Source organism: Henckelia pumila, unplaced genomic scaffold, assembly GCF_033568475.1.
Source record: "Henckelia pumila isolate YLH828 unplaced genomic scaffold, ASM3356847v2 CTG_270:::fragment_1, whole genome shotgun sequence".
Lineage (NCBI taxonomy): Eukaryota > Viridiplantae > Streptophyta > Magnoliopsida > Lamiales > Gesneriaceae > Henckelia > Henckelia pumila.
In genome coordinates, this window is record NW_027331788.1 from 568,149 (window position 1) to 589,722 (window position 21,574).

The 21,574-nt window shown below is 40.0% G+C and overlaps 1 non-coding gene and 1 pseudogene across 1 annotated transcript; one reads left to right on the top strand and one right to left on the bottom strand.

Moving 5' to 3' along the window:
* The window catches only part of LOC140870867 (uncharacterized), a 60,285-nt pseudogene that overhangs the window by 25,957 nt on the left and 12,754 nt on the right, over nucleotides 1–21,574 (bottom strand).
* Nucleotides 7,905–8,010, top strand: LOC140870876 (small nucleolar RNA R71). The gene has a single exon (XR_012147558.1). It is a non-coding gene; the product is annotated as a small nucleolar RNA R71 (small nucleolar RNA).

Consider the following 21,574-nt stretch of genomic DNA (forward strand, 5'->3'; position numbering starts at 1 on the left):
TTATAGTTGTATGCATGTTTTAGACAAAATTGTGTGAATCCGACAAGCATACAAAATTTTAAAAATGATGAGACAAATTTTCAAAATTAAAATCCCTCATTTTAAATATGATTTAAAATTGATATCAAGATAAATAAAGGAAATTTAAATTTGTTTAAATGTTCCTACCTTTCATCAACGATCAATGTATGAGATGCTACCCGCGGATACGGTCCGGCTCATATTATTGGGGGGCCCGTTCGTCGGAAAGCTGTACATTGGATCGACACATGTTGTAAGTTGGGTGGAACTCCCATGGGATCGGCTCATATTATTGGGGGATCCACATGGCGACCGTCCATCACAACTTAATATTGATGGGTCATCTTGACATGTCACAATAAACGGCGTCATATTATTGGGCCCTTATTGGACATGAGGTAAAAACATGGAGGTTGCTTTGGAAGCAATTGGGCTCTACCTTTTGAAAATTATGGTTGGCTGATATTATTCGGGACCATAGATTGTCAATTGGACTCCATGTTCTCACTAAGGAAAACAGTTTCCCGTTTTCACTAGAGGGTAGTGAAATCGTTAAAATAGTGGGAGTGAGATTCATAAAATAAATTTTGCCTATTTTATGTCTTAGTAAATTACTTAAACAATCACTGATATTTGTCTGTTTCTTTTCAGTATTTCATAAAGATGAATTCGCGTAATCCACTTTTCTCGATCCTCGAACAAAATAAGTTGACTGGCGCAAACTATACGGAATGGTTCCGTAAGTTGAAGATTGTCTTGACTTTGGAGAAGATGCTCTACGTGTTAGAAAAATCTCCTCCGAAGGAAGCACCAGCTGACATAAGTCCGGAAGAGTTAGCCAAACTTGATACATGGTGGGACCATGATATCAAGGCCAAATGCTATATGCAAGCCTCGATGTCTGATGAACTCCAGAGGCGATTTGAGGACACCGTGAATGCTGCTGACATTCACGTACAACTCAAGGAACTTTTTGGGGCTCAATCGAGGGCTGAAAGGTTCGCTACTGTAAAGGAGCTAATGACGTGTCGCATGCGTGAAGGGACTTCGGTCCGTGATCATGGGGTACGAGTGATTTGGCTCATACAGAAGTTGGTAACCCTTGATTTGGTGTTGGAGCATGAACTCAACGTGGACTTACTACTTCTATCTCTTCCTTCTTCGTTTGACGGATTTGTGGTGAATTTCAATATGAACAAGATAGAGGCCTCCCTTGAAGAGATGGTCAATATGCTTGTGACATATGAATCCACATTAAAGAAGGATAAACCGGCTTTCTTGGTGGGCTCCTCTTCTTCTGCTAAGAAGGGGCCAAGTACAAAGGGTAAGAAACGTTCTGCCCCACCCAAGAAAATCGAACCCGAGAAGAAGTACAAGACAAAGGCTTCAAACATGGAAAAATCCAAGGATGTTTGTCATTACTGCAAGAAGCCCGGTCATTGGAAGTGTAACTGCAAGGAATATCTAGAGCAGTTGCGAACTGCGAAGGGTATGTTCTATATTAAAATAAATGTTTCACTTAATACTACTTCTTGGGTATTGGATACCGGATGTGGATCTCACATTTGCAATGATTTGCAGGTGATGACAAGAAGTCGCAGGCTTAGAATGGGTGAGACCCAGCTGAGGCTCGGAAATGGTTCCAGAGTTGAAGCTAAAGCTGTGGGAGATGTTTATTTATTTTTGCAGAACGGTTTTAAGTTACTTTTGAGAGATGTTTTATTTGTTCCGGATTTGATTAAAAACATTATTTCTGTTTCTATGCTTGATAGAGATGGTTATTCTTGCAATTTTGTGAATGGGATTTGCAATATTTACAAGAATGAATGTTTGATTGGAAATGGACAACTTGAAAACGATCTATACAACTTAAAACTAAAAGACGTTCCAATAAATTATGTTGATAAACCGGCAACAACAAACAAAAGGAAAATCGATAGCCAAAACCCGGTAAACCTTTGGCACGCTAGGCTACGTCATATTTCCTCAAGGAGGATGAACAAACTAGTGGGAGAGGGCATGTTTGATATGTCTGATATTAACTCTCTACCTACTTGTGAATCCTGCCTGAAAGGAAAAATGACTAAATCTTCTTTTAAGGGGAAACCTGAGCGTAGTCAAAATCTGTTGGATTTGATCCATACAGATGTTTGTGGTCCATTTAGAGTTGGTACTCAATATGGCCACACCTACTTCATTACCTTTACTGATGATTATTCTAGGTATGGGTATTTATATTTAATGAAATATAAGTCTGAAGCATTTGAAAAGTTCAAAGAATTCAAGGCTGAAGTAGAAAACAAGCTAGGTAAAAGTATTAAAGCACTTCGATCGGATCGAGGTGGAGAATACTTGAGTACCGAGTTTTTGGACTATCTAAAAGAGAATGGGATTCTCTCTCAGTGGACTCCTCCTATGACACCACAGCTGAATGGTGTATCGGAGCGTCGTAATCGAAATTTGTTGGACATGGTTCGATCCATGATAAGCTTCACTGAGCTTCCACCTTCGTTTTGGGGCTATGCGCTTGAAACGGCGGTATTGTTGTTGAACAAAGTCCACACTAAAGCAGTGGACAAAACACCATACGAGTTATGGAATGGCAAAGCTCCTAAGTATTCGTACTTGAGGATTTGGGGATGTCCTGCTTACGTGAAGCAGACAGTGGGAGATAAGTTGGATAGTCGATCCAGCTTATGTTATTTTGTAGGGTATCCGAAGAATTCAATCGGATATTATTTCTATTATCCTGCTGAAACAAAAAGGTGTTTGTTTCAAGGAATTCCACCTTCTTGGAGAAGGAGTTCTTATTGGATAAGAAAGGCGAGATGATGGAACTCGAAGAAATTCGAGAAGAACCCGAAATACAAAATAACGATCCTACACCTCAGGAACCATTAATAGACATGCCTGTACCTAGAAGATCCGAGAGGATTTCTAGACCTCCTATTCGATATGGTCTTCTTCTTGAAGGGGATCAAGATGAACCCGATGTTGGATGTGATCCAAGAAACTTCAAGGAAACAATTTCTGATGCGGATTCAAATTTATGGCTTGAAGCTATGCAGTCGGAAATAGATTCGATGCATACAAACCAAGTTTGGTCTTTAGTAGATCCTCCCGATGGAATTGTTCCAATAGGGTGTAAATGGATCTACAAGAGAAAGCTTGGGCCTGATGGTAAGGTATTGACCTACAAGGCGCGATTGGTGGCGAAAGGTTATACTCAAAGACAAGGAGTTGACTATGATGAAACCTTTTCACCAGTTGCAATGTTCAAGTCCATAAGAATCCTTATTGCCATAGCTGTTTGGTATGACTATGAGATATGGCAAATGGATGTGAAGACTGCTTTTCTTAATGGAGACATTAAGGAAGAAATCTATATGAAGCAGCCTGAGGGGTACACATCCATGGGAAGAGAGCATAAGGTATGCAAGCTTCAGAGATCAATTTATGGTCTAAAACAAGCATCAAGAAGTTGGAACCAGAAATTTGATGAAACAACAAAGGATTTTGGTTTCATCAAGAACCCGGAGGAACCATGCGTGTACAAGAAAGTAGTTAAGGATGCTGTGACATTCTTAGTACTTTATGTTGATGACATCCTACTCATTGGGAATGACGTAGGGATGTTGCAGTCAACAAAGATATGGTTATCAGGTAGATTCTCGATGAAGGATTTTGGTGAGGCATCCTATATTCTAGGGATACAGATCTATAGAGATAGATCTAAGAGAATGATAGGACTCACTCAATCAACCTACATCGACACCATATTGAAACGGTTTTCAATGGATGGGTCCAAGAGAGGACATCTACCCATGTGTCATGGAGTTTCTCTATCCAAGTCTATGTGTCCCAAGACAGATGAAGAGATAGAGAAAATGACACATGTACCATATGCGTCAACCATAGGTAGTATCATGTATGGGATGATATCTACCAGACCGGATGTAGCATTTGCTCTGAGTGTCACGAGAAGATATCAAGCTAATCCCGGTCAAATGCATTGGAAAGCCGTGAAGGACATTCTTAAGTACTTACGAAGGACTAAGAATATGTTCATGGTATATGGAGGAAGAGAACTAAAATTGGAAGGCTATACCGACTCTAGCTTCCAAAGTGACGTGGATGACTCGAAGTCAACCTCTGGATTTGTGTTCATGCTCAATGGCGGTGCTGTCTCTTGAAAGAGTTCCAAGCAGGACACCACAGCGGATTCCACCACTGAGGCAGAATACATTGCAGCATCAGCTGCTGCTAAAGAGGCCGTTTGGATGAGGAATTTCGTCCAAGAGTTGGGCGTCATTCCTGAAGTTGTTGGTCCAGTCCCGGTGTACTGTGACAACACGGGTGCCGTTGCTCAGGCAAAGGAACCAAGGTCTCATCAAAGATCCAAACACGTACTGAGGAAATACCACATCATCCGGGAGATTGTGGAAAGAGGAGACATCACTGTCGAAAGAGTGGCCTCTGCAGACAATATCGCTGATCCACTTACTAAGCCCTTGCCAGGACCATTATTTGACAAACATCGCGAAGCAATGGGTCTACGTAGTATGACTAGTTGGCTTTAGGGCAAGTGGGAGATTGAAAGAGTAGGTGCCCGGTGAGCCAACTTGTGGCTAAGGGCTTTGATGACTCTTTGTATAAACAATCTTTTGTTTAATATAATTTACACTTTTATTAATGGCAATGACTTTATCTTTCTTCATATTGTTATATTGTGATATACTATTGTTGTTTTGATAAAGACCTTGAATATACTATAGTGTATGTAAGATGTGGTAGAACATGGAGATGTCTATCATGAAACACATCTTATAGTCACTGTATATTCTAAACTATTCCTAGTCGATTGAGCCGTCCGATAATAAGGATAAGGATCGCTCGAGTTTGAGACTAGCATTTGCGATGCAGAGTACCACGTTTCATTGGTAAGGAACATAGAGATGTTCGAAGCATGCAAATGGATATTCATACGATGAATGATCGAACTACCCTATCCGGACTTTCCAAGTGGTTATCACTTATCGAGTGGAAAAAGTCCGCGGTTTTGGTTGTACACCATTAGTCCTTATTACTTGAAACATCATTGAGACTCTATATGCTAGTACTGTGCTTTGACTCGTTTACCGACTCTATTGGGTCATCAGGTGTCGGGATTGGGTACAGTTACAACACATATATGAGTCGATGCTTTGTTGTCAAGGATTCACCACATACTTGCGAGTGTGGATATCCTATGCGATCTGAGGAGATATTAGTGTGACGAATCTCTGGCCAGAGTACATGATGTGTTTTAAGAAATGGTTTCTTAGTAACACATGCGATGTCACTATTTGATCTTCAAGATGTATTGCATAGTTATCGAATCTCGAACGACTCTCGATATACCAATGGTTGTTGATTCGATCGGGATATATGGATGAAGGGACCGTACTGTACGCTAACCAAAATCTATTGGTTCTTGCAGGCACTATAAGTGATACCTAGGGAATCATGGGGCGATGTTGCTAGGCGCTCTTACCATGATTTGATGGGCAAGTCGGAAATTGTTGTTTCGAGTCACAAGGAGTTGTGAGCCCACGGCTAGCTGTATCCCTGAACCATTGAGGGTCACACAGAGTAATGGATTTTTAATCCCCGTTGAGATAGTTAAATTTAAAGAGTTAAATTTAATGAACAAAGAAGTTGAACTTCTTAATTATGAGTAGAGGAGTAAGATTTCCTAAAATGACATAGGGATGGGCATTTTTGGAAATCACTGAATTCGGATTCAGAAAAATTTATCTTGACTTTAAAAGGTGCAGAAATGGTTTCTGTGCACATTGGTGAAATCGGTTTATCAATCGGAGTCACGATGAATTTTATATTAATTTCTGAACATGCGGGCTTTGCTTGTCGGGCTTGAACTTATGACTAATGGGCCCTAAGCTGTTAGTGGCCTACATTATAAATAAGTTATTGCAGTACAGAAATTAAACACAACAGGTCACAATTTTCGAAAAAAACCCTATTTTTCTCTCAGTAGTGGCCGCCCCCTTTCTCCCCTCTGCTCGAAAAATCCAGTCTGTGAATTTTGATTTACATTCTGGTTTAACGGATCAAATTCGTTAATCTCTTCGTAGAAACTTCTGATAGATTTTCTAGTGCAATCTATCAGAGGGATTAAATATCCGTTCGTGGACCTGATTGAAGAACAGTTCGTCCATCAGTTCCAGGGATATACAACAAGAGCAGAGCAATCTGTTGGTGTCCATAATCTCGCTTCGAGATTGGAGGTAAAAATTTATAATCGTTATTTAATTTTTACATACACACAATTTAATCGTAAGGTTGATACCCATTATGGAATTGTTCCATATAAAATTTTTAAACTTCCGCTGCACCGGGTATCAATGCTGATTGATCTGATCGCCGCGTTCTCCAACACTCGAAGTGTGAGTTCTCCCTTGTGTACATCGATCAATGCGCGTGCAGTAGCTAGAAAAGGTCTCCCAAAAATTAAGGGAGTTTCTTCATCTTCATCCATGTCCAAAATCATGAAATCTGCTGGAAATATGAACTTATCGACCTTTACCAAAACATCCTCCACAATATCCCGTGGGTATGTGATACTCCGATCCGCCAGCTGTAATGTGATGGTGGTCGCCCTGACTTCTCCAAGCTCCAAAGTCCTGTAAACAGAAAAAGGCATTAAATTTATACTGGCTCCTAAATCACATAAAGCTCTATTTACCTTAGAACCACCAATAAAACAAGGGATAGTAAAACTCCCTGGATCCTTCAACTTTTGTGGCAATTTTTTCTGCAGGATTGCGCTACATTCTTCTGTCAAATTCACCACTTCGTTGTCCTGCAATCTCCTCTTCTTAGACATGACATCTTTGATGAATTTTGCATAATTAGGCATTTGTTCCAAGGCATCTGCAAATGGAATATTGATGTGTATCTTCTTGAAGATATCTAAAAACTTGGAAAATTGCTCATCAAGTGCCTTCTTCTTAAACCGCTGTGGATAAGGAAGTTGTGGCTTGTACATCGGTTTAGATTCAGCTTCCTTCTTGGGCTCTTCAACCACAATTTCTTCAGTCACTGGTTCTTCACTTTCTTTGGCTTTGCTCTGCTCTTTCTCTTCTAACTTCTTCCCACTTCTCAACTCAACTGCTTTGCACTGCTATTTTGGATTTACTTCAGTATTGCTGGGAAACTGTCCTCTGTTTTGATCCTTCAAAGCATTTGCAAGCTGTCCAATCTGTGTCTCCATGGATTTCATCATAGCTCCTAAACTACACATGTGTGTCTCCATGCTATCCATTCGAGTTTCAGTTCTCGACATCCGCTTGTTAGATTCAGTAACAAATGTAGACACCACATCCTCCAACGATGCTTTACCTTCCCCTTGATTTGTATTGAATCCCGGAGGGGGTTTCAACACATTCTTGTTGTTGGCATAAGAAAAGTTTTCATGGTTACGTAAACCAGGATGATAAGTATTAGGAGGAGGGTTACCTCGATAGTTTCCATAGCCTCTGGGATTGATATATTGAGCTTCCTCAGGTGGATGAGATTCATCTATGGCAACCGACACACCTGCAGGTTCTGCGATATTCACCTTGTTCAGAGAAGCCACTTGTGTACTCAACGCAGATAGCTGTGCAGTAATGGATGTAAGAGGATCCACACTGTACACTCCTTTCTTGACTCCCATACGTTCAGATGGCCATTGATAACTATTGATAGTCATCTGTTCCAGCATATCATATGCCTGAATGGGATCCTTGGCAAATATGGTACCTCCAGCAGCAGAGTCCACAGACATTCTTGTAGGCGTATTCAATCCATTGTAGAAAAACTCTATTTCTTCCCAATCTGCAAAATTATGATTAGGACAACGCCTTAACAAATCTTTGTACCTTTCCCATGCATCGTATAGTTGTTCTGAATCATGCTGTTGAAAGGTACTGATCTCAATCTTTAGCTGGGTTGCCTTGGATGGTGGAAAGAATTTCTCTAAGAATTTCACAGCCATGCCCTCCCAAGTTGTTATGCGTCCTAGTGGCAATGACTGCAGCCAACTCCGTGCTTTGTCCCTAAGAGAAAAAGGAAACAAACGTAAGCGTATTGTATCCTCAGAAACACCATTTATTTTAACAGTATCAGTAATCTCTAGAAAAATGCGCAAGTGTAAATGAGGATCAGCTGTGGCAGTTCCATTGAATTGGTTCTGCTGAACCATGTTGATTAAGGCCGGCTTCAACTCGAAGTTGTTGGCATTTATTGCCGCCCGGGACATTCCCGGGCTGCCCGCGGGAAAAAATTAATTTTTTAATTTTTAAATTAAATTTTAATATGTTAAAATTCTATTTTTGGTCCGATCAAAAATTGTTTTTGATTGGTCCACGAGGCGTCGGATCGAATTGTTCGAGTCCGAAAATTTTAAAATTGATTTTTGGATAAATTTGAATTTTTGGAAAATTTAAATATTTTATCCGTTAAATTGAATTTTGAAATTAATTATTTTTTGTACAATTGATGATAAGATATGATCTTATGGAAATATTGAGTAAAATATGATTTTATGTATAAAATTGGATTTTATAGATAAAATATGATTTTATTTGATAAAAAGATAAAATATGATTTTGTATGTAAAATAAGATTTTATATATGAAATATGATTTTATCCTTTTAAATTTAAATTGCCATTGCATGTTATCCAATAAATTAATTTTGAATTAAATGTTATTGGATAAGGATGATCGATTGCCATGACCAATTTTGTAGGTGTATGTTAGGAATTTACATTTGTTTTTATTGTTGTTGGATTTATTAATGGGCCTGGTTTATGGCCCAATATGAATTGTCATATGTAATAAAAGTGGGCTTGGTTTATGGCTCGTTCCCACCCCTTAAAAATGTATCCCCTACTTGTCATTGTTATTTATTGTAAATACATTAGATTTAGTGGGAGATCAAGATTTGAAGATGGAGGTGGGCCCAGCAAACAATAAAGACAGAAGAAATGTAAATTGGAAGCAAAATGTAATAGGATTGCATTGCATACTGCATATTACCTAGGATTGGACTAAGACTCGTGATTGGCAACCACGGGTCGATTAGAAATGGAATCGATCATCCTATATAATATGTGATATTATAGTTGTATGCATGTTTTAGACAAAATTGTGTGAATCCGACAAGCATACAAAATTTTAAAAATGATGAGACAAATTTTCAAAATTAAAATCCCTCATTTTAAATATGATTTAAAATTGATATCAAGATAAATAAAGGAAATTTAAATTTGTTTAAATGTTCCTACCTTTCATCAACGATCAATGTATGAGATGCTACCCGCGGATACGGTCCGGCTCATATTATTGGGGGGGCCCGTTCGTCGGAAAGCTGTACATTGGATCGACACATGTTGTAAGTTGGGTGGAACTCCCATGGGATCGGCTCATATTATTGGGGGATCCACATGGCGACCGTCCATCACAACTTAATATTGATGGGTCATCTTGACATGTCACAATAAACGGCGTCATATTATTGGGCCCTTATTGGACATGAGGTAAAAACATGGAGGTTGCTTTGGAAGCAATTGGGCTCTACCTTTTGAAAATTATGGTTGGCTGATATTATTCGGGACCATAGATTGTCAATTGGACTCCATGTTCTCACTAAGGAAAACAGTTTCCCGTTTTCACTAGAGGGTAGTGAAATCGTTAAAATAGTGGGAGTGAGATTCATAAAATAAATTTTGCCTATTTTATGTCTTAGTAAATTACTTAAACAATCACTGATATTTGTCTGTTTTCTTTCAGTATTTCATAAAGATGAATTCGCGTAATCCACTTTTCTCGATCCTCGAACAAAATAAGTTGACTGGCGCAAACTATACGGAATGGTTCCGTAAGTTGAAGATTGTCTTGACTTTGGAGAAGATGCTCTACGTGTTAGAAAAATCTCCTCCGAAGGAAGCACCAGCTGACATAAGTCCGGAAGAGTTAGCCAAACTTGATACATGGTGGGACCATGATATCAAGGCCAAATGCTATATGCAAGCCTCGATGTCTGATGAACTCCAGAGGCGATTTGAGGACACCGTGAATGCTGCTGACATTCACGTACAACTCAAGGAACTTTTTGGGGCTCAATCGAGGGCTGAAAGGTTCGCTACTGTAAAGGAGCTAATGACGTGTCGCATGCGTGAAGGGACTTCGGTCCGTGATCATGGGGTACGAGTGATTTGGCTCATACAGAAGTTGGTAACCCTTGATTTGGTGTTGGAGCATGAACTCAACGTGGACTTACTACTTCTATCTCTTCCTTCTTCGTTTGACGGATTTGTGGTGAATTTCAATATGAACAAGATAGAGGCCTCCCTTGAAGAGATGGTCAATATGCTTGTGACATATGAATCCACATTAAAGAAGGATAAACCGGCTTTCTTGGTGGGCTCCTCTTCTTCTGCTAAGAAGGGGCCAAGTACAAAGGGTAAGAAACGTTCTGCCCCACCCTAGAAAATCGAACCCGAGAAGAAGTACAATACAAAGGCTTCAAACATGGAAAAATCCAAGGATGTTTGTCATTACTGCAAGAAGCCCGGTCATTGGAAGTGTAACTGCAAGGAATATCTAGAGCAGTTGCGAACTGCGAAGGGTATATTCTATATTAAAATAAATGTTTCACTTAATACTACTTCTTGGGTATTGGATACCGGATGTGGATCTCACATTTGCAATGATTTGCAGGTGATGACAAGAAGTCGCAGGCTTAGAATGGGTGAGACCCAGCTGAGGCTCGGAAATGGTTCCAGAGTTGAAGCTAAAGCTGTGGGAGATGTTTATTTATTTTTGCAGAACGGTTTTAAGTTACTTTTGAGAGATGTTTTATTTGTTCCGGATTTGATTAAAAACATTATTTCTGTTTCTATGCTTGATAGAGATGGTTATTCTTGCAATTTTGTGAATGGGATTTGCAATATTTACAAGAATGAATGTTTGATTGGAAATGGACAACTTGAAAACGATCTATACAACTTAAAACTAAAAGACGTTCCAATAAATTATGTTGATAAACCGGCAACAACAAACAAAAGGAAAATCGATAGCCAAAACCCGGTAAACCTTTGGCACGCTAGGCTACGTCATATTTCCTCAAGGAGGATGAACAAGCTAGTGGGAGAGGGCATGTTTGATATGTCTGATATTAACTCTCTACCTACTTGTGAATCCTGCCTGAAAGGAAAAATGACTAAATCTTCTTTTAAGGGGAAACCTGAGCGTAGTCAAAATCTGTTGGATTTGATCCATACAGATGTTTGTGGTCCATTTAGAGTTGGTACTCAATATGGCCACACCTACTTCATTACCTTTACTGATGATTATTCTAGGTATGGGTATTTATATTTAATGAAATATAAGTCTGAAGCATTTGAAAAGTTCAAAGAATTCAAGGCTGAAGTAGAAAACAAGCTAGGTAAAAGTATTAAAGCACTTCGATCGGATCGAGGTGGAGAATACTTGAGTACCGAGTTTTTGGACTATCTAAAAGAGAATGGGATTCTCTCTCAGTGGACTCCTCCTATGACACCACAGCTGAATGGTGTATCGGAGCGTCGTAATCGAACTTTGTTGGACATGGTTCGATCCATGATAAGCTTCACTGAGCTTCCACCTTCGTTTTGGGGCTATGCGCTTGAAACGGCGGTATTGTTGTTGAACAAAGTCCACACTAAAGCAGTGGACAAAACACCATACGAGTTATGGAATGGCAAAGCTCCTAAGTATTCGTACTTGAGGATTTGGGGATGTCCTGCTTACGTGAAGCAGACAGTGGGAGATAAGTTGGATAGTCGATCCAGCTTATGTTATTTTGTAGGGTATCCGAAGAATTCAATCGGATATTATTTCTATTATCCTGCTGAAACAAAAAGGTGTTTGTTTCAAGGAATTCCACCTTCTTGGAGAAGGAGTTCTTATTGGATAAGAAAGGCGAGATGATGGAACTCGAAGAAATTCGAGAAGAACCCGAAATACAAAATAACGATCCTACACCTCAGGAACCATTAATAGACATGCCTGTACCTAGAAGATCCGAGAGGATTTCTAGACCTCCTATTCGATATGGTCTTCTTCTTGAAGGGGATCAAGATGAACCCGATGTTGGATGTGATCCAAGAAACTTCAAGGAAACAATTTCTGATGCGGATTCAAATTTATGGCTTGAAGCTATGCAGTCGGAAATAGATTCGATGCATACAAACCAAGTTTGGTCTTTAGTAGATCCTCCCGATGGAATTGTTCCAATAGGGTGTAAATGGATCTACAAGAGAAAGCTTGGGCCTGATGGTAAGGTATTGACCTACAAGGCGCGATTGGTGGCGAAAGGTTATACTCAAAGACAAGGAGTTGACTATGATGAAACCTTTTCACCAGTTGCAATGTTCAAGTCCATAAGAATCCTTATTGCCATAGCTGCTTGGTATGACTATGAGATATGGCAAATGGATGTGAAGACTGCTTTTCTTAATGGAGACATTAAGGAAGAAATCTATATGAAGCAGCCTGAGGGGTACACATCCATGGGAAGAGAGCATAAGGTATGCAAGCTTCAGAGATCAATTTATGGTCTAAAACAAGAATCAAGAAGTTGGAACCAGAAATTTGATGAAACAATAAAGGATTTTGGTTTCATCAAGAACCCGGAGGAACCATGCGTGTACAAGAAAGTAGTTAAGGATGCTGTGACATTCTTAGTACTTTATGTTGATGACATCCTACTCATTGGGAATGACGTAGGGATGTTGCAGTCAACAAAGATATGGTTATCAGGTAGATTCTCGATGAAGGATTTTGGTGAGGCATCCTATATTCTAGGGATACAGATCTATAGAGATAGATCTAAGAGAATGATAGGACTCACTCAATCAACCTACATCGACACCATATTGAAACGGTTTTCAATGGATGGGTCCAAGAGAGGACATCTACCCATGTGTCATGGAGTTTCTCTATCCAAGTCTATGTGTCCCAAGACAGATGAAGAGATAGAGAAAATGACACATGTACCATATGCGTCAGCCATAGGTAGTATCATGTATGGGATGATATCTACCAGACCGGATGTAGCATTTGCTCTGAGTGTCACGAGAAGATATCAAGCTAATCCCGGTCAAATGCATTGGAAAGCCGTGAAGGACATTCTTAAGTACTTACGAAGGACTAAGAATATGTTCATGGTATATGGAGGAAGAGAACTAAAATTGGAAGGCTATACCGACTCTAGCTTCCAAAGTGACGTGGATGACTCGAAGTCAACCTCTGGATTTGTGTTCATGCTCAATGGCGGTGCTGTCTCTTGAAAGAGTTCCAAGCAGGACACCACAGCGGATTCCACCACTGAGGCAGAATACATTGTAGCATCAGCTGCTGCTAAAGAGGCCGTTTGGATGAGGAATTTCGTCCAAGAGTTGGGCGTCATTCCTGAAGTTGTTGGTCCAGTCTCGGTGTACTGTGACAACACGGGTGCCGTTGCTCAGGCAAAGGAACCAAGGTCTCATCAAAGATCCAAACACGTACTGAGGAAATACCACATCATCCGGGAGATTGTGGAAAGAGGAGACATCACTGTCGAAAGAGTGGCCTCTGCAGACAATATCGCTGATCCACTTACTAAGCCCTTGCCAGGACCATTATTTGACAAACATCGCGAAGCAATGGGTCTACGTAGTATGACTAGTTGGCTTTAGGGCAAGTGGGAGATTGAAAGAGTAGGTGCCCGGTGAGCCAACTTGTGGCTAAGGGCTTTGATGACTCTTTGTATAAACAATCTTTTGTTTAATATAATTTACACTTTTATTAATGGCAATGACTTTATCTTTCTTCATATTGTTATATTGTGATATACTATTGTTGTTTTGATAAAGACCTTGAATATACTATAGTGTATGTAAGATGTGGTAGAACATGGAGATGTCTATCATGAAACACATCTTATAGTCACTGTATATTCTAAACTGTTCCTAGTCGATTGAGCCGTCCGATAATAAGGATAAGGATCGCTCGAGTTTGAGACTAGCATTTGCGATGCAGAGTACCACGTTTCATTGGTAAGGAACATAGAGATGTTCGAAGCATGCAAATGGATATTCATACGATGAATGATCGAACTACCCTATCCGGACTTTCCAAGTGGTTATCACTTATCGAGTGGAAAAAGTCCGCGGTTTTGGTTGTACACCATTAGTCCTTATTGAAAGAGTGGGTGCCCAGTGAGCCAACTTGTGGCTATGGGCTTTGATGACTCTTTGTACAAACAATCTTTTGTTTAATGTAAATTTACACTTTTATTAATGGCAATGACTTTATCTTTCTTCATATTGTTATATTGTGATATACTATTGTTGTTTTGATAAAGACCTTGAATATACTATAGTGTATGTAAGATGTGGTAGAACATGGGGATGTTTATCATGAAATACATCTTATAGTCACTGTATATTCTAAACTGTTCCTAGTCGATTGAGCCGTCCGATAATAAGGATAAGGATCGCTCGAGTTTGAGACTAGCATTTGCGATGCGGAGTAACACGTTTCATTGGTAGGGAACATGGAGATGTTCAAAGCATGCAAATGGATATTCATAGGATGAATAATCGAACTACCCTATCCGGACTTTCCAAGTGGTTATCACTTATCGAGTGGATAAAGTCCGCGGTTTTGGTTGTACACCATTAGTCCTTACTACTTGAAACATCATGGAGACTCTATATGCTAGTACTGTGCTTTGACTCGTTTACCGACTCTATGGGGGTCATCAGGTGTCGGGATTGGGTACAGTTACAACACATATAGGAGTCGATGCATTGTTGTCAAGGATTCACCACATACTTGCGAGTGTGGATATCCTATGCGATCTGAGGAGATATTAGTGTGACGAATCTCTGGCCAGAGTACTTGATGTGATTTAAGAAATGGTTTCTTAGTAGCACATGCGATGTCACTAATTTGATCTTCAAGATGTATTGCATAGTTATCGAATCTTGAGCGACTCTCGATATACCAATGGTTGTTGATTCGATCGGGATATATGGATGAAGGGACCGTACTGTACGCTAACCAAAATCTACTGGTTCTTGTAGGCACTATCAGTGATACCTAGGGAATCATGGGGCGATGTTGCTAGGCGCTTTACCATGATTCGTTGGGCAAGTCGGAAATCGTTGTTCCGAGTCACAAGGAGTTGTGAGCCCACGGCTAGCTGTATCCCTGAACCATTGAGGGTCACACAGTGTAATGGAGTTTTAATCCCCGTTGAGATAGTTAAATTTAAAGAGTTAAATTTAATGAATAAAGAAGTTGGACTTCTTAAATAAGAGTAAGGGAGTAGGATTTCCTAAAATGACATAGGGATGGACATTTTTGGAAACCACTGAATTCGGATTCAGGAAAATTTATCTTGACTATAAAATGTGCAGAAATGGTTTCTGTGCACATTGGTAAAATCGGTTTATCAATCGGAGTCACGATGAATTTTATATTAATTTCTGAACGTGTGGGCTTTGCTTGTCGGGCCTCAACTTATGACTAATGGGCCCTAAGCTGTTAGTGGCCTGCATTATAAATAAGTTATTGCAGTACAGAAATTAAATAACAGGTCATAATTTGAGAGACAGAAAAATCGAAACCCTAGCCTTCTCTCTCTAGAAATTCGGCCGCCCCCTCCCTCTCTCTGTCAGAGAAATTCCGGTCTGTGATTTTGAATTGCAGTCAGGAATAGCGAATCAAATTCGTTTATTCTCTTCGCAGAAAACTTCTGATAGATTTTCTAGTGCAATCTATCAGAGGGATTAAACCTCTATTCGTGGACCTGATAGAAGGAGTTCATCAGTTCCTGGGAGATACAAGAAGCGCAGAGAAATCTGTGTGGTGTCCAATAATCTCGCTTCGAGATTAAAGGTAAAATTTAAATAATTGTTATTTAATTTTACACACACAAATAATTTAATCGTTGAACGGTTGATACCCACACTATGGAATTGTTCCATAATAAAATTTTAAACTTCCGCTGCACCGGGTATCAATCGTGATTGATCTGAGAGCCGCGTTGGGCAGCGCCGAGCGCTGCCCTGGCGGCGCGGAGCGTCGCCCCGGGGCGACGCTCGGCGCCGCCCAGCGGCGGCGCCAGGCGCCGCCAGGGCAGCAACTGTTGCTGCCCTAAAGGGGCAGCCGGGCTGCCCCGGCCCGCGCCCACGGGTGCGGGCCAGCCCGGAAGTGTCCCGGGCGGCCCGCGGGAAAAATTAAATTTTTATTTAAAATTAATTTTAATGTGTTAAAATTTTATTTTTGGTCCGGTCAAAAATTGTTTTTGATTGGTTCACGAGATTTCGGATCGAATTGTTCGAGTCCGTAAACTTTAAAATTGATTTTTGGATAAATTTGAATTTTTGGAAAATTTTAATATTTTATCCTTAAATTGAATTTTGAAATCAATTATTTTTGGTACAATTGATGATAAGATTTTATCTTATAAATATATTGAGTAAAATATGATTTTATCCATAAAATTGGATTTTGTAGATAAAATATGATTTTATTTGATAAAGAGATAAAATATGATTTTGTATGTAAAATGAGATTTTATATATAAAATATGATTTTATCCTGTTTAAATTTGAATTGCCACTGCATGTTATCCAATAAATTAATTTCGAATTAAATGTTATTGGATAAGGATGATCGATTGCCATGACCAATTTTGTAGGTGTATGTTAGGAATTTACATTTGTTTTTATTGTTGTTGGTTTTATTAATGGGCCTGGTTTATGGCCCAGTATGAATGTCATATGTAATAAAAGTGGGCTTGGTTTATGGCCCGTTCCCACCCCTAAAAATGTATCCCCTGCTTGTCATTGTTATTTATTGTAAATACATTAGATTTAGTGGGAGATCAAGATTTGAAGATGGTGGGCCCAGCAGACAATAAAGACGAAGAAATGTAAATTGGAAGCACATGTAATAGGATTGCATTGCATACTGCATATTACCTAAGATTGGACTAAGACTCGTGATTGGCAACCACGGGTCAATTAGAAATGGAATCGATCATCCTATATAATATATGATATTATGATTGTATGCATGTTTTAGACATAATTGCGTGAATCCGGCAAGCATGCAATAATTTGAAATTGATGAGACAAATTTTTATAATTAAAAATCCCTCATTTTAAATATGATTTAAAATTGATATCAAGATAAATAAAGGAAATTTAAATTTGTTTAAATGTTCCTACCTTCCATCAACGGTCAATGTATGTGATGCTACCCGCGGATACGGTCCGGCTCATATTATTGGGGGGGCCCGTCCGTCGGAAAGCTGTACATTGGATCGACACATGTTGTAAGTTGGGTGGAACTCCCATGGGATCGGCTCATATTATTGGGGGATCCACATGGCGACCGTCCATCACAACTTAATATTGATGGGTCATCTTGACATGTCACTTTAAACGGCGTCATATTATTGGGCCCTTATTGGACATGAGGTAAATACATGGGGGTTGCTTTGGAAGCAATTGGGCTCTACCTTTTGAGAATTATGGTTGGCTGATATTATTCGGGACCATAAGTTTGTCAATTGGACTCCATGTTCTCACTAAGGAAAAAGTTTCCCGTTTTCACTAGAGGGTAGTGAAATCGTTAAAATAGTGGGAGTGAGATTCATAAAATTAAATTCGCCTATTTTATGTCTTAGTAAATTGCTTAAACAATCATTGATATATGTCTGTTTTTCTTTTCAGTATTTCATACAATGAATTCGCGTAATCCATTATTCTCGATCCTCGAACAAAACAAGTTAACTGGCGCAAACTATACGGAATGGTTCCGGAAGTTGAAGATTGTCTTGACTTCGGAGAAGATGCTCTACGTGTTAGAGAAATCACCTCCGAAGGAAGCACCAGCTGACGTAAGTCCGGAGGAATTGGCCAAACTTGATGCATGGTGGGACCATGACATCAAGACCAAATGCTATATGCAAGCCTCGATGTCTGATGAACTCCAGAGGCGATTTGAGGACACCGTGAATGCTGCTGACATTCACGCTCAACTCAAGGAACTTTTTGGGGCTCAATCGAGGGCTGAAAGGTTCTCTACTGTTAAGGAGCTAATGACGTGTCGCATGCGTTAAGGGACTTCGGTCCGTGATCATGGGGTACGAGTGATTTGGCTCATACAAAAGTTAGCGACCCTTGATTTGGTGTTGGAGCATGAACTCAACGTGGATTTACTGCTTCTGTCTCTTCCTTCTTCGTTTGACGGATTTGTGGTAAATTTTAATATGAACAAGATAGAGGCCACCCTTGAAGAGATGGTCAATATGCTTGTGACATATGAATCCACACTAAAGAAGGATAAACCAGCTTTCTTGGTGGGCTCCTCATCTTCTACTAAGAAGGGGCCAAGTACGAAGGGCAAGAAACGTTCTGCCCCACCCAAGAAAGTCGAGCCCGAGAAGAAGCACAAGACAAAGGCTTCAAACAATGGAAAATCCAAGGATGTTTGCCATTACTGCAAGAAGCCCGGTCATTGGAAGCGCAACTGCAAGGAATATCTAGAGCAGTTGGGAACTGCAAAGGGTATGTTCTATATTGAAATAAACATTTCACTTAATACTACTTCTTGGGTATTGGATACCGGATGTGGATCTCACATTTGCAATGATTTGCAGGTGATGACAAGAAGTCGCAGGCTTAGAATGGGTGAGACCCAGCTGAGGCTCGGGAATGGTTCCAGAGTTGAAGCTACAGCCATTGGAGATGTTTGTTTAATTTTGCAGAACGGTTTTAAGTTATTTTTAAGAGATGTTTTATTTGTTCCGGATTTAATTAAAAACATTATTTCTGTTTCTATGCTAGATAGAGATGGTTATTCTTGCAATTTTGTGAATGGGATTTGCAATATTTACAAGAATGAATGTTTGATTGGAAATGGACAACTTGAAAACGATCTATACAACTTAAAACTGAAAGACGTTCCAATAAATTATATTGATAAACCGGCAACAACAAACAAAAGAAAAATCGATAGTCAAAACCCGGCGAACCTTTGGCATGCTAGGCTAGGTCATATTTCCTCAAGGAGGATGAACAAGCTAGTGGGAGAGGGCATGTTTGATATGTCTGATATTAACTCTCTACCTACTTGTGAATCCTGCCTAAAAGGAAAAATGACTAAATCTCCTTTTAAGGGGAAACCTGAGCGTAGTCAAAATCTGTTGGATTTGATCCATACAGATGTTTGTGGACCATTTAGAGTTGGGACTCAATATGGCCACACCTACTTCATTACCTTTACTGACGATTATTCAAGGTATGGGTATTTATATTTAATGAAATATAAGTCTGAAGCATTTGAAAAGTTCAAAGAATTCAAGGCTGAAGTAGAAAACAAGCTAGGTAAAAGTATTAAAGCACTTCGATCGGATCGAGGTGGAGAATACTTAAGTACCGAGTTTTTGGACTATCTAAAAGAGAATGGGATTCTCTCTCAGTGGACTCCTCCTATGACACCACAGCTTAATGGTGTATCGGAGCGTCGTAATCGAACTTTGTTGGACATGGTTCGATCAATGATGAGCTTCACTGAACTTCCACCTTCGTTTTGGGGCTATGCGCTTGAAACGGCGGTATTGTTGTTGAACACCGTCCACACTAAAGCAGTGGACAAAACACCATACGAGTTATGGAATGGCAAAGCTCCTAAGTATTCGTACTTGAGGATTTGGGGATGTCCTGCTTACGTGAAGCGGACAGTGGGAGATAAGTTGGATAGTCGATCCAGCTTATGTTATTTTGTAGGGTATCCGAAGAATTCAATCGGATATTATTTCTATTATCCTGCTGAAACAAAGGTGTTTGTTTCTAGGAATGCCACCTTCTTGGAGAAGGAGTTCTTATTGGATAAGAAAGGCGAGATGATGGAACTCGAAGAAGTTCGAGAAGAACCCGAAATACAAAATAACGATCCTATGCCTCAGGAACCATTACCGGACACGCCTGAACCTAGAAGATCCGAGAGGACTTCTAGACCTCCTGTTCGATATGGTCTTCTTCTTGAAGGGGATCAAGATGAACCCGACATTGGATGTGATCCAAGAAACTTCAAGGAAGCAATTTCTGATGCGGATTCAAATTTATGGCTTGAAGCTATGCAGTCTGAATTGGATTCGATGCATACAAACCAAGTTTGGTCTTTAGTAGATCCTCCTGATAGAATTGTTCCAATAGGGTGTAAATGGATCTACAAGAGAAAGCTTGGGTCTGATGGTAAGGTATTGACCTACAAGGCACGATTGGTGGCAAAAGGTTATACTCAAAGACAAGGAGTTGACTATGATGAAACCTTTTCACCAGTTGCAATGTTCAAGTCCATAAGAATCCTTATTGCCATAGCTGCATGGTATGACTATGAGATATGGCAAATGGATGTGAAGACTGCTTTTCTTAATGGAGACATTAAGGAAGAAATCTATATGAAGCAGCCAGAGGGGTTCACATCCATGGGAAGCGAGCATAAGGTATGCAAGCTTCAGAGATCAATTTATGGTCTAAAACAAGCATCAAGAAGTTGGAACCAGAAATTTGATGAAACAATAAAAGATTTTGGTTTCATCAAGAACCCGGAGGAACCGTGCGTGTACAAGAAAGTAGTTAAGGATGCTGTGACATTCTTAGTACTTTATGTTGATGACATCCTACTCATTGGGAATGATGTAGGGATGTTACAGTCAACAAAGATATGGTTATCAGGTAGATTCTCGATGAAGGATTTGGGTGAGGCATCCTACATTCTTGGGATACAGATCTATAGAGATAGATCTAAGAGAATGATAGGACTCACTCAATCAACCTACATCGACACCATATTGAAACGGTTTTCAATGGATGGGTCCAAGAGAGGACATCTACCCATGTGTCATGGAGTTTCTCTATCCAAGTCTATGTGTCCCAAGACTGATGAAGAGATAGAGAATATGACACATGTACCATATGCGTCAGCTATAGGTAGTATCATGTATGGGATGATATCTACCAGACCGGATGTAGCATTTGCTCTGAGTGTCACGAGCAGATATCAGTCTAATCCTGGTCAAATGCATTGGAAAGCCGTGAAGGACATTCTTAAGTACTTACGAAGGACTAAGAATATGTTCATGGTATATGGAGGACGAGATCTGAAATTGGAAGGCTATACCGACTCTAGCTTCCAAAGTGACGTGGATGACTCGAAGTCAACCTCTGGATTTGTGTTCATGCTCAATGGCGGTGCTGTCTCTTGGAAGAGTTCCAAGCAGGACACCACAGCGGATTCCACCACTGAGGCTGAATACATTGCAGCATCAGCTGCTGCTAAAGAGGCCGTTTGGATGAGGAAGTTCGTCCAAGAGTTGGGCGTCATTCCTGAATTTGTTGGTCCAGTCCCGGTGTACTGTGACAACACGGGTGCCGTTGCTCAAGCAAAGGAACCAAGGTCTC